Source organism: Carcharhinus amblyrhynchos, chromosome 11 (genome assembly GCF_965287045.1).
Source record: "Carcharhinus amblyrhynchos chromosome 11, sCarAmb.v2.hapA, whole genome shotgun sequence".
NCBI lineage: Eukaryota > Metazoa > Chordata > Chondrichthyes > Carcharhiniformes > Carcharhinidae > Carcharhinus > Carcharhinus amblyrhynchos.
This window is the reverse complement of record NC_137334.1, coordinates 28,062,717-28,078,509: the sequence shown is the minus strand read 5'-3', so window position 1 is coordinate 28,078,509 and position 15,793 is coordinate 28,062,717. Positions and strand designations below refer to the sequence as shown.

The 15,793-nt window shown below is 42.5% G+C and overlaps 1 protein-coding gene across 2 annotated transcripts in view; it reads right to left on the bottom strand.

The window, feature by feature from the left end:
• Positions 1 to 15,793, bottom strand: part of hecw2b (HECT, C2 and WW domain containing E3 ubiquitin protein ligase 2b) — a 366,692-nt gene that overhangs the window by 334,553 nt on the left and 16,346 nt on the right. Inside the window, exon 1 of one of the 2 annotated variants that reach the window (XM_080198796.1) lies at positions 9,255 to 9,337. The exons of the other annotated variant lie outside the window; for it this stretch is intronic. The gene's annotated coding sequence lies outside the window, so the exon portion shown is untranslated. Of the gene's footprint in view, positions 1 to 9,254; positions 9,338 to 15,793 lie in introns of those variants that run through there. 2 annotated transcript variants of the gene reach the window in all.

Sequence of the window (15,793 nt, the reverse complement as noted above, 5' to 3'; positions counted from 1 at the left end):
CAGATTCTCTCTCTCATTCCTGCACTCTCGTCATTGTTTGAGATCCAACCCACTACGGTGGTGTCGTCAGCAAACTTGAAAATTGAGTTGGAGGTGAATTTGGCCACACGGTCATAGGTGTATACAGAGCATAGTAGGGGACTGATAACACAGCCTTGTGGGGCACCGATGTTGAGCATGATTGTGGAGGAGGTGTTGTTGCCAATTCTTACTGATTGAGGTCTGTGGGTTAGGAAGTTCAGGAACCAGTCGCAGAAGGAGGAGCCAAGGCCCAGGCCACAGAGTTTGGAGATGTGTTTCATAGGAATAATGATGTTGAAGGCTGAGCTGTAGTCAATAAATAGGAGTTTGACATAGGTGTGTTTGTTATCTGGGTGTTCCAGGATTGAGTGCAGGGCCAGGCAAATGGTGTCTGTTGAGGTCCTGTTGCAGCGGTAGGCAAAGTGTAGTGGATCCAGTAGTCCGGGAGGCTGGAATTGATTCGTGCCATGACTAGCCTTTAGAAAGATTTCATAATGATGAATGTCAGAACCGCTGGACAATTGTCATTAAGGCACGTTGCTTGGCTTTTCTTTGGTTCTGGGATGATTGTCGTCTTCTTGAAGCAGATAGGGACCTAAGGTTGTTGTAAAGAGAGGCTGAAGATGTCTGTGAATACCCCAACAGCTGGTCCGTGCACGATCTGAGTGTTCGTTCAGGCACTCCATCCGGGCCAGTCACTTTCCGTGGGTTGACCTTCAAGAAAGCTGCTCTGACATCTGTAAAAGTGATCTCAGATATGGTTCAACCAAGGCTTCCAGGATGCCGCGCATGATCTCTCTAACCTCTTGCTCAAAATGGGTGTAGAATGCATCGAGCTCATTAGGGAAGGTGCGATGGTGCCGGCAATTTTACAAACTTTATCTTGTAGCCTGTTATGTCTTGCAGACCTAGCCATAGTCGGCGGGGGTGTGTGGGGCTATCCTGGGGCTCTAGCTTGGTCCAGTACTGTCCTTTGGCATGTTTGATAGATCTCCTTAGATCATATCGGCTTTCTCATATAGGTCAAGGTTCCCTGACTTGAAAGCCTCAGACCGAGACTTCAGCAAGCAGTGGATATCTTGTTTATCCATAGTTTCTGGTTGGGAAACACACGAATTTGCTGGCCTCCATCAGAAGCATCTTTCCCAGACCTCTCCCAACTACACCCTCTGCCTAATCTCCAAGACCCTGAAGGTTCCCCCTCATGACACTCCCTCCCTTCCGCCCGCCCGCCCCCCTGCTCTGAAACTCCTGCAACCTACTGATCCTCTGAGTCCTGTGACTTAATGCCAGGCAGCTCCTGATGTATCTCTTCTGGCCATTATAGTGCTCTGCTTGGAGAGCTGGCAGCCAATCCGATTGGCCGGCACATCTCTAAGGTCAAACTTTTTCCCAAGGGAGGGGCAGAAGTCCCGTCATATGCCAATGTTTATTAGAGCACCATATGACATCAGAGTTCCTGGAGTAAGCAAGGATGCATTCCCCACCAACTATTCAGATGACAGACAGGGCTGTGTGGGGGAGGGAAGCCCTGCCATTGTGAAAACTCAGGCCATAGTAAAATACAATTACTGCTTGTTGATCTAAGCTTCCTAACACAAAACAACAACTACAAAGATGGTATATTTGTAATTTCACAAGTAAACCCTTAGGAGGTCAACAGGCTAATTTCTGGTTATGAAGCTCAGCTTATTAATTCAATTGTTTTAATGCATTCATGTGTCATCTTAAATCGCTGTTACTGAAAATTCCCAGACAGAATACATGTGCACCTGCAGCTGGGCTATCAGCGGCGACAGGATGAGGCCCTTAAGTGGCCATTAATTGACTACTTAAGGTCTGTCGGTGATGAGGCTGGGAAGTCAACCAGGAGCCTTCCTGTCCAGAAACAACTCAGGCAGCACTGCAGGGTTCTAGTACATCATTATCTTGTCTAAATACATGCCCTTCCTGTCTCCAAGCTCACCACCAGGGAGATATTTGCACAATCCCCTTAACCTTTCATCTTCCTCTTCCCCACACCCAATATCTAACCATGGTCTCTCTGGCCTGTAACTCTGATCAACCTTAGAACATAGAACATAGAACATTACAGCGCAGAACAGGCCCTTCGGCCCACGATGTTGCGCCGACCAGTTAAAAAAAAACAACAACAATGACCCACTAACCTAAACCAATCCCTTTTCGTCCATAAACCTATCCACAGACCTCTTAAACGCCCCCAAACTAGGCGCATTTACAACTGCAGCAGGCAGGGCATTCCAATCCCTCACCACCCTCTGGGTAAAGAACCTACCCCTGACATCTGTCCTATAACTACCCCCCCTTAGTTTAAAGCCATGCCCCCTCGTGCTAGATTTTTCCATCAGAGGAAAAAGGCTATCACTATCCACCCTATCTAAACCTCTAATCATCTTATATGTTTCAATAAGATCCCCTCTTAGCCGCTGCCTTTCCAGCAAAAACAACCCCAAATCCCTCAGTCTCTCCTCATATGACCTCCCCTCCATACCAGGCAACATCCTGGTAAACCTCCTCTGCACCCTCTCCAAAGCCTCCACATCCTTCCTGTAATGTGGGGACCAGAACTGCACACAATACTCCAAGTGCGGCCGCACCAGAGTAGTGTACAGTTGCAACATAACGCTACGACTCCTAAATTCAATCCCCCTACCAATAAACGCCAAGACACTGTATGCCTTCTTAACTACCTTATCTACTTGATTCCCAACTTTCAGGGATCTGTGTACACATACACCTAGATCCCTCTGCTCCTCCACACTATTCAAAGTCTTCCCGTTAGCCCTATACTCAACACATCTGTTATTCCTACCAAAGTGAATTACCTCACATTTCTCTGCATTAAACTCCATCCGCCACCTCTCGGCCCAGCTCTGCAACCTGTCTAAGTCTTCCTGCAAACTATGACACCCTTCCTCACTATCTACCACACCTCCGACTTTGGTGTCATCAGTAAATTTACTGATCCACCCAACTATACCCTCATCCAGATCATTAATAAAAATCACAAACAGCAGTGGCCCCAACACAGATCCCTGAGGCACACCACTTGTAACCGAACTCCATGATGAATATTTACCGTCAACCACTACCCTCTGTCTCCTATCCGCTAGCCAATTCCTAATCCAGTTCCCTAGATCACCCCCAATCCCATACATCTGCATTTTCTGCAGAAGCCTACCATGGTGAACCTTATCAAACGCCTTACTAAAATCCATATACACCACGTCCACTGCCTTACCCCCATCCACCTCTTTGGTCACTTTCTCAAAAAACTCAATAAGGTTAGTAAGGCACGACCTACCCGCCACAAAACCATGCTGACTATCTCCAATCAATTCATTACTCTCCAAATAACTATAAATCCTATCCCTAATAATTTTTTCCAAAACCTTGCCCACAACAGAAGTGAGACTCACCGGTCTATAATTCCCGGGGAAGTCTCTGTTCCCCTTCTTAAACAATGGGACAACATTCGCTAACCTCCAATCATCTGGTACTATACCAGAGGCCAACGACGACCTGAAGATCAGAGCCAGAGGCTCTGCAATCACTTCTCTTGCCTCCCAGAGAATCCTGGGGTAAATCCCATCCGGACCAGGGGACTTATCTATTTTCAGACCCTCCAGAATATCCAGCACATCCTCCTTATTAACTGTAACACTGTCAATTCTACTCCCCTGCAACCCAGTGTCCTCCTCAGCTATATCCATGTCCCCCTGCGTGAACACCGAAGAGAAATATTGGTTCAATGCTTCACCAATCTCCTCCGGTTCCACACATAACTTCCCTCTGCCGTCTATAACTGGCCCTAACCTTGCCCTAACCAACCTTCTGTTCTTGACATACCTATAGAACGCCTTAGGATTCTCTTTAACCCTATCAGCCAAAGTCTTCTCATGTCCTCTTTTAGCCCTTCTTAGCTCGGTCTTCAACTCCCTCCTAGCCAATCTAAAGCTCTCTAGTGCACTATCCGAGTGCTCACGTCTCATCCGAACATAAGCCTCCTTTTTCTTTTTAACCAGCGAATCAACTTTTTTGGTGCACCACGGTTCCCTAGCCTTACCAATTCCACCTTGCCTGACAGGGACATACCTATCACAGACCCGCAGTAGCTGCTCCTTGAAAAAACTCCACATTTCGGACGTTCCCAATCCCTGTAATCTCCTAGTCCAACCTATGTTTCCTAATTCTCTCCTAATAGCCTCATAATTACCCTTCCCCCAGCTAAAACCACTGGCCCGAGGTTCATGCCTATCCCTTTCCATCACTAAGGTGAACGTAACCGAATTGTGGTCACCATCACCAAAATGCACACCAACTTCCAAATCCAACACCTGATCTGGCTCATTTCCCAGCACCAAATCCAATATAGCCTCACCTCTAGTTGGCCTATCTACATACTGAGTCAAAAAACCTTCCTGCACACTTTGCACAAAAACTGACCCTTCTAACGAGCTAGAGCTATAACAATTCCAATCAATATTAGTAAAGTTAAAATCCCCCATAACAATTACCCTATTACTTTCACTCCTAACCAGGATCGTCTCCGCAATCCTTTCCTCAACCTCTCTAGAACTTTTAGGAGGTCTATAAAAGACTCCCAACAGGGTGACCTCTCCTCTCCTATTTCAAACCTTTTTCAAACTACTCCAACCTTCCCTTAGACTCTAGAGTTACTATCTTCCTCTAGTGTGGTTGAATTACACCACTCTCTCCCCGACCTCACCCTCCCCTTCACCCGTGACCATCTCCACCCCATCCCCACAACACACACTAACCTTATTTAAGCATACAAATTAATCAAGTCAATATAAAAATGCCACAGATGATCGAGTCATTGGAAACAGTCAATCATAATTTTTAAAAGAAATAATTCAACTCAATCTTAAATTAATTAAATTGCATATCTTTATTTAAAAGATTTTATTTAAAAGATTTTAACACGCCACCTTATCAGGCACAAGGCGATGAAGAATGGCCTTCATTCAACTGGGCAAGTACACCAAAAATTGTATTCATCTTACCTATTTAAACTTTAACATGGCTGATCACAGTTTAAGAGAACAAACCTTTTAATTTTTCTTAAGCCACAACATTTTTATGTACTTATTTGCCTAAAAAATATCAATCCAGACCAAAATAAAATTCATTTCCCACTGTGGCTGATAACAGGTTGAATTTTAAGCTAACATCTACAGAGTTCAATTTTTACCCCCACAGCTCTGAACTATGCGGGATTATTTTCTGCGGGTCTGGTTGTTTTAGCAAGGAAATGAAAGGACTTTTTCTCTACAACGTACCCAGGCAACACTTAATACCAAGCAGTGGAGACAGAAATTGAGGTCAACTATCTTTTGAGCATAACCTACTTCTACCATTAAAGCACTCTAAATTTACACCATAAAATCTGGAAATACAAATTGTGGCCCAATTTTAAAAATAATTACACTGTATGTGCTCTCTCTCTACCATCAAGAACTCATGAATATTCATACGGCTAGTGTGTTCTAGTATATGAAAGCCCACTGGAGCAACCAAAAATGGATAATGTTAACACTTTCCTTACACTTGCAGTCATGCTACATACAGTAGATTGCAGTGTTTGAGTCAACCATCAGAGCTTCCAAAACTAGGGGCTGACTTATCCGCCATGCATAAAATGTGAATTGCCAGTGTTGGAGCAGGACCCATTTCTGTATGTCAGTCTGCATTGGGGGCACGTCTTAAACCAGCACACAACTTCTGGGAACACAGCCTCTATCTCCTGCTTTATTCTATGCACTGAGTATAACCCTAAACATGCACTTATTGCTGAAAATCCAATCCCACCTCCTAATACAAGTATAGACATAAACATGCATTTATTAGCTGAAAAATAGTGCATTGACTTATATACCAAGTATATTCCAAAATATGCATCCTAACACTGAAAAGATAGGGGCGCCTTATGCACCCTGATCAGTGGTGTGTGATCATGTATTTAACCACTATTGGTTTTAACAGACAGCAGAATACCCACTGCCCTCTCTGATTAATTCCATTGCTTGGATCCTGTCTGAAGCGTTATTCAATTGGACAGCTGGGGTCTGAAACCATGTCTGCCAAACATCACTTAGATTAAAAACAGACTAGCTGATACTTGTATACTTGGTGTTCAGATCATGATCCAAGATACTCAGGACCAGAGCTCCATTGCTTTGTAGGCCCTTCCTGCTTCTTTGCCTTTTTATTACCCATAGCTTATTTCCTACATCCACAAACTTCCACATGCCCTCCACCCAGGATGTCTCAGATGAACCTGTATTAGAGATCATGATTGCAGATATCAGAGCAGCCTTCTCGAAGGTCAACCCACGGGAAGCGACTGGCCCAGATGGGGTAACCGGACGAGCATTCAGATACTGTGCGGACTAGCTGGCCAGGGTATTCACAGACATCTTCAACCCCTCTTTACAAAAATCTGAGGTCCCTATCTGCTCCAAGACGAGGACCAGCTTCCCTGTGCTGAAGAAAGGCCAGGAACGTGCCTTAATGACTATTGTCTGGTGGCTCTGACATCCATTATCATTATTAATAATTTTGAAATGTTAGTCAAGGCGTGAATTAAAATTCCAGCCTCTCATATTGCCTGGATCCACTACAGTTCACCTACCACTGCAACGGGGCCACAGCAGACGCCATCTCCTTGGCTCTGCACTCAACTCTGGAACACCTAGATAACAAAGACACCCATGTCAAACTCCTATTTAATGACTGCAGCTCAGCCTTCAACACCATTATTCCTACAAAACCCATTTCCAAACTTCGTGGCCTGGGCCTTGGCTCCTCCCTTTGCTACTAGATCCTAGACTTCCTAACCTACAGATCATAATCAGTCAGGATAGACAACAATATCTCCTCCATGATCATCCACAACGCCAGTGCCCCACAAAGCTGTCTCCTCAGGCCCTTACTATACTCCTTAAAACACCTATGACTGTGTTGCCAAATTCCCTTCCAGCATGATTCCAAGTTTGCTGATGAGACAAGATAGTGGGTCAGATCTCCAATAATGACGAGATAGAGTACAAGAAACAGACAGAGAATCTGGTGAACTGATACGACAATAATAATCTCTCCCTCAATGTCAACAAAATGAAGGACATAAGAACATAAGAGATAGTCATCAACTTCAAGAAGCATAGTGGAGGACATGACCCTGTCTACATCAATGGGGACAAAGTAGAAAGGGTCAAGAGCTTCAAGTTTTTAGGTGTCCAGATCACCAACAACCTGTCCTGGTCCCCCCATGTCGACATTATAGTTAAGAAAGCCCACCAAAACCTCCACTTTCTCATAAGACTGAAGAAATTTGGCATTTCTGCCTCGAATCTCCCCAACCTTTACAGGTGCACCATGGAAAGCCTTCTTTCTGGTTGAATCACAGCTTGGTATGGCTCCTGCTCTATTCAAGATCGCAAGGAACTACAAAGGATTGTGAACAAAGCCCAGTCCATCTCGCAAATCAGCCACCCAACCACTGACACTGTCCACATTTCCCGCTGCCTCGGAAAAGCGGGCAGCATAACTGAAGACCCCACGCACCCGGACATTCTCTCCTCCACCTTCTTCCATCAGGAAAAAGATACAAAGGTTGAGGTCATGTGCCAACCGACTCAAGAACAACTTCCTCCCTGCTGCCATCAGACTTTTGAACGGACCTACCTCGCATTAAGTTTATCTTTCTCTACACTCTGGCTATTGTGGTAACACTGCATTCTGCACTCCCGCCTTTCCTTCTCTATGTACAGTGTTCTTAGTCTGTGTAGCATGCAAGAAATAATACTTTCACTGTATACCAAAACATACGACAACAATAAATCAAATCAAATCTCTGAAGGTACCATCCAGCCCCAGTTGAGCAAACACCAATTTCATGGAAACCTCTGGCTGCCATATGGTGCACAGGTGTTTTGCCTGAGTTTTGGTTTTGCTGAATTCACAAGTTAATGCTTTCTTTTGCAGATTGTCTGCAGGATAGTTTAGAATCACCAACTCTTAAAATACTCACCCTAACAATATAAGATGAAAGTACAGCAGGTATCACTTAGAACAGTACAGCACAGTACAGGTCCTTACAGACTTCTTGACACACACACTTTGAAATTTTATGGATCTATTTTTCTAAAATAGTGCTGCATATAAGACCAGAGGGGGTGATTTTATTTATTTAAAAAAATACAATGAGGATGAACATTGCAACTCATTCTTGCCTGTGCATTTAGCTAATAGATTAACCTATCATATCTGTAAATCAAATCACTTTCTCACCTGGTAAAGCAAAACCAGTGATTGTGCAGTGTGTGATACAAGGGCATAATCACAGCAGATAGCCTGATTTAATCATCCTAAACTACGACATTCAACCTGACTGTAAAAAAGGAGCAAAGTTATTTTAAAGGCCTCAAAATTGTTTTTACATAAATGGGTATATATTCCATGAAATATTAATTGTATTTCACAAAATATTTGTGGCAATCAACGAACTTGAAAGGGTGCCAGAAAATCTAAAACACTAAAAACATATATCTGGGGTGAAAAGTCCCAATCTTTGCAAAGTGAATGGAATTTAACAGTGAAAGGCTGCCAACCTTATGCATACAAAGTCATGGTTTCCTAACAAGCAACTACTGATTAGAACTGCAAGGCAGATTTTATAGTTTCCAAAACAAAGTAAGCAAGCAGCTAACTGAAACAGATCTTGCAGTTGTACACAAAACTCTCATCCTGCAGCTGTACCGTCCTCTCTCAAGTGCACCTTGTTCTAATAAAATGGGCCGGAGTACAGGTTTTGGGACAAAATGGGAGATGGGATGCAGATTTGACCCCACCGCTCAGGATCACCAAATTCAAGGGGTACTGAACAAAGATCAGATACTCCCTATGAAGAGAAAGAGAAAATCAGAAGGAGGGTTTTAGCAAGCTGCTTTTAATACTGTGAAAGAGAAGCATGCCCAGGAAGATCGGCAGAGAAAAAAAGGGGAGTAGGCCGGTGGGAGGAGGTCAAAGAAATAATTAATAAAAGGACACAATTTATTATTAACCTTCCCTCGAAAATAAAACTTAAACTGTAGCACACAGAATTATTTTACATATGTTTCTTTCAAATCAAACAGCACATATTCTAATGGTTACCAGCTACATCTCTACTTATTTCATCTTTCACTTACCCCATTTAATGGCAGATCTTGTCCTAACAATAGGGTTTCTCTACTGGCTTAGGAATGGAGGAAAAGGTATCGTTCATTTGAAGAATGTCAACAGGAAATTACATCAACTTCCACGGCATTTAGAATTGAAATAGAATGGCAGTGTGCCAATTCATGCCTACTTCCAGTCTGCTAGCTATTCCACTGGGAATGGATTACAGAATTTTTGCTCCAGAGTGTTCAGAAAAACAATGTGGAAGAGCAACGGCATCTACCCAGCCAACCTGAGACTTTGGCAACACACTTCTAAATTTTTTTTTATTTTTCAGGGATAGTATTTGGGCATTAAATTTAAATATTTTTTAAACTGGCATCACTGAAAAGGGAGTCTCAACATGATAACACCTTTAAAAAACATGGCACTCTCAGCAAACTGTGCTCATTCCCAGTATTGTTTTTCATTCTCTCCATTATAGTCCTCATATTTGAACAGTGAGTGCTGAGTTACCAGAATAATAACCATTGCAATTAATGTTAAATTAGCTTCATCGTGTTGTCATACTCACATTTTTCAATTTAACATCCTGCTTCCCTGATTAGCCTACTGGCCAATTATTTAAGCAAAAAATTTTCAAAAATGAATAATAAAGCAAAGCAATTTTAATTTTTCACATACTTATTTCATAACAGTCCCCTTCTGAACTAGGTAAATGATAGATTGAAATTGATATTTTGAAACATATTCTTTCATGGCACTTCTTGAACAGTTAAACACTAGTTTGATGTTAAACAATGAAGCTGCTTTTTCTTTGTGAATGTGGATTCGCATGTGCTAGGAAGCATTAAATAATTCATCAACATTAGCAACTGCAATGCTAAATATTGCATGAATCATACTAGCTATGGGAAGTTGGCAGTGCTTCACTCAGGGAATTATGGGCTGCAACAATCTCTGTACTGGAGCAAAGATGATAGGAAAGCACTAGAGAACTGCTGGGTCCAAATGACCAGCTAACCCCATTTTTAGTCTTTTTACCCTAATGTTATGTCTTTTTGTTCCCACAAATTAGAAATGATCACACTTTGGACTCAAGCAACCAGAGCTTCATGGAGTCTATTTCTTGCTGCTCTCCATGTGACTGGTAGACTGATAGATAGATCAATATATTGTTAATCATCCCATGACGCATGCAGCAGTTAATTGTGGCACCCCAGGATATATATTCAAATAACAGTCAACTGCTAGCACTTTATAAAGACTATAGCAATATGACATTCCTCTATTTTTAGAAAAATGTGTAATGCTTCCATATTGATGTAACTTCGAATCATTCACTCCTTTTTCTAAAAATTATCAACTTTTATAAATAAACTGAACACTTCGTTTTTATGGCTCATTTTCTTTTCTCAGAAAAACATTACTCACAGTATCATTTGGATGCCACGAAGTTGTGCCTCCATCTTGTGGATTTGGCATTCATCATATTTAATTGACATGCTGCACATGGCAGTGCTGTACGTGTTGCTCCTGGTGTTGTAGGAGTTGAGCCTGATATCACTAATGTTACGTTATTCGATGGGGATGTTGACGATGTTGCACTGCTTGTTAGCGATGCTGTTGTCTTGCTGGTTGGTGATGTTGCTGGTGTATTAATGATCTTTGCTGCTTTCGCAGTTCAGGAGTTGTTGAATATGGACCCGCTTCCTTCTCATTTGCTTATAAGCTCCAGTCTCAATGATGCATGATCTCAGAGTCTCAGCTTCAACTTTTGCTGCACTCCAGGTTTTCATGATTGGATCCTGTTCATGTGCAGTTTGTGCTATCAACAACTTTGGCAGGGATTTAACATGCTTGTTGAATGTTAACCTCATTCTACCTGCAAATTGGAGTTGTTTTACTTCCACCTGGTCACTTGGAGGAAGGAGCTTGTTTGACAGTTATCTTGTACTTTTTTCCCATTCATATTTTATGGATAATTTTACGGTAGCAATGAGGGGCATACTCCGAGTGATAAGGCAAGCTTTACCTTTCACCACTGTGTGTAGTTTCTCTTTATAGAAAGACCTGTCCCCTTGCATTATTTGGTGATGAGATGATGATATTGAACCTATTCTATTCGGTGAATCCCTTAACTTCCCTGGGAATGAATTTAGTTCCATGGGAAATTATTATTCTTCAGGAATCCTTATTTAGTGGTTAGCACTGTTACCTCAGTGCCAGGAACCCAGGTTCAATTCCAGCCTTGAGTGACTGTCTGTGTGGAGTTTGCATGTTCTCCCCCTGTCTGCATAGGTTTCCTCCAGTGCTCCAGTTTCCTCCCACAGTCCGAAAGACTTGTTGGTTAGGTGTATTGGCGATGCTGAATTGTTCCATAGCGTCAGAGGGATTAGCAGGGTAAATACATAGAGATATAGGGATAGGACCTGGATGGGATTGTCAGTGCAGGCTCGATGGGCTGAATAGCCTCCTCCTGCACTGTAAGGATTCTATAAACAGAACTCATTTTACTGGGATAACTGTTGTACCTCTCAAATCTTCCATCTTTTGGACAAAAAGGAATATTAGATATTTGTCTACAACAATGAAACACCATTCTTGATAGTATGTGAATAAATTGGCTCCCACAGTGTGCCATGGTCTGGATGTTACTTCAGTTGTTATCATCTTCTGTTTCTGCAGTGTATTTCTGCATTAAAGGTATGTAGATACCATTTTTCAGTTGTCTTTGTAGATGGCTATCTAATATACAGGTGATCTTAGTACTTACACTTCTCCAATCCTATGTGGTCTTCATGTGTCTTCCAGAAAAGTTCTTCGTGCACTGTTCTGCACTTGATTATTCTGGATTTGGCTATCAGAACACCATTTTCCAATGAGATGTCAATACTGTCACATTGCTGGTTGTATCTGCTGCATCTCATCAGGCCTTGCTCCCTGGACCACTTGCTGAGAGAGCATCTGCCTCTGTCTTTGTTGGTCTTGTCTCTTATTTGACTTGACACCTCCATAATCTCTGCAGTCTCGTTGGTACTTTACACAGTCTTCTTGTAGTTCTGCTCTAGTGAGTGATAATTACTGTCCACTAAGACAGTTCTTCCATAGAGATCTGTATGGAATTTCTCACATCTGTACACGATTGCCAAAAGCTCTGTTTCTATATCTCGTCTCAGTTCATAGAATCATAGAAACCCTACAGTGCAGAAAGAGGCCAGATGGCCCATCGAGTCTGCAGCAACCACAATCCCACCCAGGCCATACCCCCATACCCCTACACATTTACCCGCTTATCCCTTTAACCTCCCCATCACAGGAAACCAAGAGCAATTTTAGCATGGCCAATCCACCTAGCCCATACATCTTTGGACTGTGAAAGGAAACCAGAATACCTGGGGGAAACCCACACAACTTGATGTTAGTTGATGTTAGAGCTTTCGATGTCAATACTATCAATGATCTCTCTTATATCTGGGCCACTCTCAGTCATTTTGTCAAAGCATCTACTTCCAGATTGACAAGCTTCTTCCTGTTGTAATGATAGACTTGTCTCCTTGTATACTACCTCAGAATTACAGGATCTTGAATTGTTACAGTACAGGAGGCCATTTGGCCCTTCATGTCTGCATCGGCTCTCCAAATGACCTGTTCCTTTACTGCTAACAGTTTAATTCCCTTTTAAATGTTTAAATTGAACATGATTCTACCACAATCTTGAACAGTGCGTTCCAGACCTTAACCACAAATTTTTCTCCTTTGCCAGTTATTGTAAATCTGACCCCTCTCATTCTCAATCTTTCCACAAGTCAGAGTGGCTTCTCCCCATCATCTCTGTCCATTCCCCACCAAATCACACAGTAGAATTCTTCAATCTACTTTCATAATTGAAGTTCTTCATCCCTAGAATCGTTCTTGAACCTTTTTCACACTTTCTCCAATGCCTTCACATCATTCCTAAAATGCAGCACCCAAAACTAGACTCAATACTCCAGCTGAGACCGAACTAGCGCCCAAAACAAATTCAACATAACCTCCTTACTCCTATGTTTTATGCCCTTATTAGTAAACCCTAGGATACTGTATTCTTTATTGACCACTCTCTCAACCTGTCCTGCACTTTCAATGACTTATGGATATAAATACCCAGGTCCCTTTATACTTGCACCCACTTTAGAGTTGTCCCATTTATTTGATATTGTTCTTCCTACCAAAATGAATCACTTCAAATTTCTCCACACTGAACTTCATCTGCCACCTTTCTACCCACTCCAACAACTTGTCTACGTCCTGAGGTTCGACACTGTCCACGATAATATGATATTTCATGTCATCCCCAAACTTTTTAATTGTGCCGTGTACACCAGGATCGAGGTCATTAATATATAATCAGGAAAAGCAACGATCCCAACACTGACCCCTGGGGAACTTCACTACAAACCTTCTTTTCATCCAAAAAACATCCATCAGCCATTACATTCTGTTTCCTGTCACTCAGCCAATTTCATATCTATATTGCTACAGTCCCTTTTATTCCACAAGCTATAACTTTGCTCATAAGTTTGTGGCACTGTACTAAACGCCCCAAGTCCATGTACACCACATCAACAACATTGCCCTCATCAACCCTCTCTGTTAGCTCTTCAATAAACTCCTGAAAATAGATTAAATAAAAATTTCCTTTACCAAATCCATGCTGGGGTTCTTAATTAGCCTACATTTGTCCATGTGATTATTAATTGTATCCCAGATTATAGGTTCACATCTTGGGTCTCTGGAAGATGTGAAATGGAATCCCTTAGAAATCCCAATGCAAGGATTCAATGGAAATACCTGGGAAGTTTCAAATTCCAATGGTCAGTTTCCCTAGGCTCCTCTGAAAAAGTCACCAACTCTTTCCCTAGAGTTGGATACTTTGGAATGTTCCAACTTAATTACCTGAATAGATACCAAGGAAATATTATGTATCCTCTTATCAATAGAATGATATTGCATCGGAGGGAGCGCAGAGGAGATTCACCAGGATGCTGCCTGGGATGGAACATTTAAGTTATGAAGAGAGATTTGATAGGCTTGGGTTATTTTCGTTGAAGCAGAGAAGACTGAAGGGCGACCTTATCGAGGTGTACAAGATTATGAGGGACATGGACAGAGTGGATAAGGCGCAGCTCTTCTTCTTAGTTGAAGGGTCAGTCACAAGGGGACGTACATTCAAGGTGAGGGGCAGGAGGTTTAGGAGGCATGTGAGGAAAATTGTTTTTACTCAGAGGGTGTTGATGGTCTGGAATGTGCTGCCCGGGAGGGTGGTAGAGGCGAGTTGTCTCACACCCTCTAAGATGTGCCTGGATGAGCACTTGGCACAGCATAACATTCAGGGCTACGGGCCAAGTGCTGACAGATGGGATTAGGTGCAGTTCAGGTGTTTCTAATGTGTTGGTGCAGACTCAGTGGGCCTCTTCTGCACTGCATAATTCTATGATTCTATGATCATGTCTGGGTCTTGGCTAATTTTACAACTGGCAACCACCTCTACCAGACCCCCAACTCCCTAATGAACCAGCCCACACACAACCCCCCCCCCCCAACCAACTCATCCTTTGATCTTTCAGTACACCCCAGCCAACAAAAGCTCATCACCCAACTTGCCCCGCCACCTCCCATCCAATGCAACCTGTTACCTGCCATCCACCACCCATGCACCTCACTCACACTCATTCAGTAACACACTGAAGAATAATTTAAATAATCCAGAGCTTTTCCCTGTAACTGAATGAAGGCTTATCAGAATACAATAACTAATGCCATAAAAAGGGAGCATGGCTTCACTCCCCCGATACAGAAGAACTCCAGGAACAGGAACATTCTGCATTTCTGAAGAGGCCAAAAGTAATTCAGACCAGAGCTCCAGTCAATCCTCAGAAGATTTGGTCCATTGTTTCTAAAAGTTTCCCCATCATGAAATGAAACTGAGTGGCCTTTAGTTGCTGGGCTTACCTTTACATTCTTGTATGAACAAGGATGCAATGGTAGCAGTTCTCCAGTCCTTTGGCATCACCCAGAGTCTTAAGAACACTGAAAAATTATGGCCAGTGCCTTGGTAATTTCTACTCACTTCCCTCAGTATGATGCACCTCATCCAGTGCCTTGTCAACTTTATGTCAAGATACTCTATCCAATATCTCCTCCTTGTTCATTTTAAACCCTTTTAGTATCTGAACTACCTCTTCTTTCATCATGGCCTGGGTCACATCTTCTTCCTTGGTAAACACAGGTGCAAAATATTAATTTAGTACCACAGCTATTCCCACTGACTCAATGCATAAACCCTCTTCTTAGGCCTTAACTGTCTCTACACATCCTTTTACAGCTTTACTATTTATATACACATAGCAAACTTGGGCACTCCCTTTTATGTTGGCTGTCAGTTTCTTTTCATACTCCTTCTGCTTTGTTATTTGCTTTTTCGCATCCTGTCTAAACTTTTATATCCAACCTGATTGTCAGTTGTATTTTCTACCTGATATCGGACATAAGCATGTCTTTTCTTTTTCATCTTAATTTCTGTCTC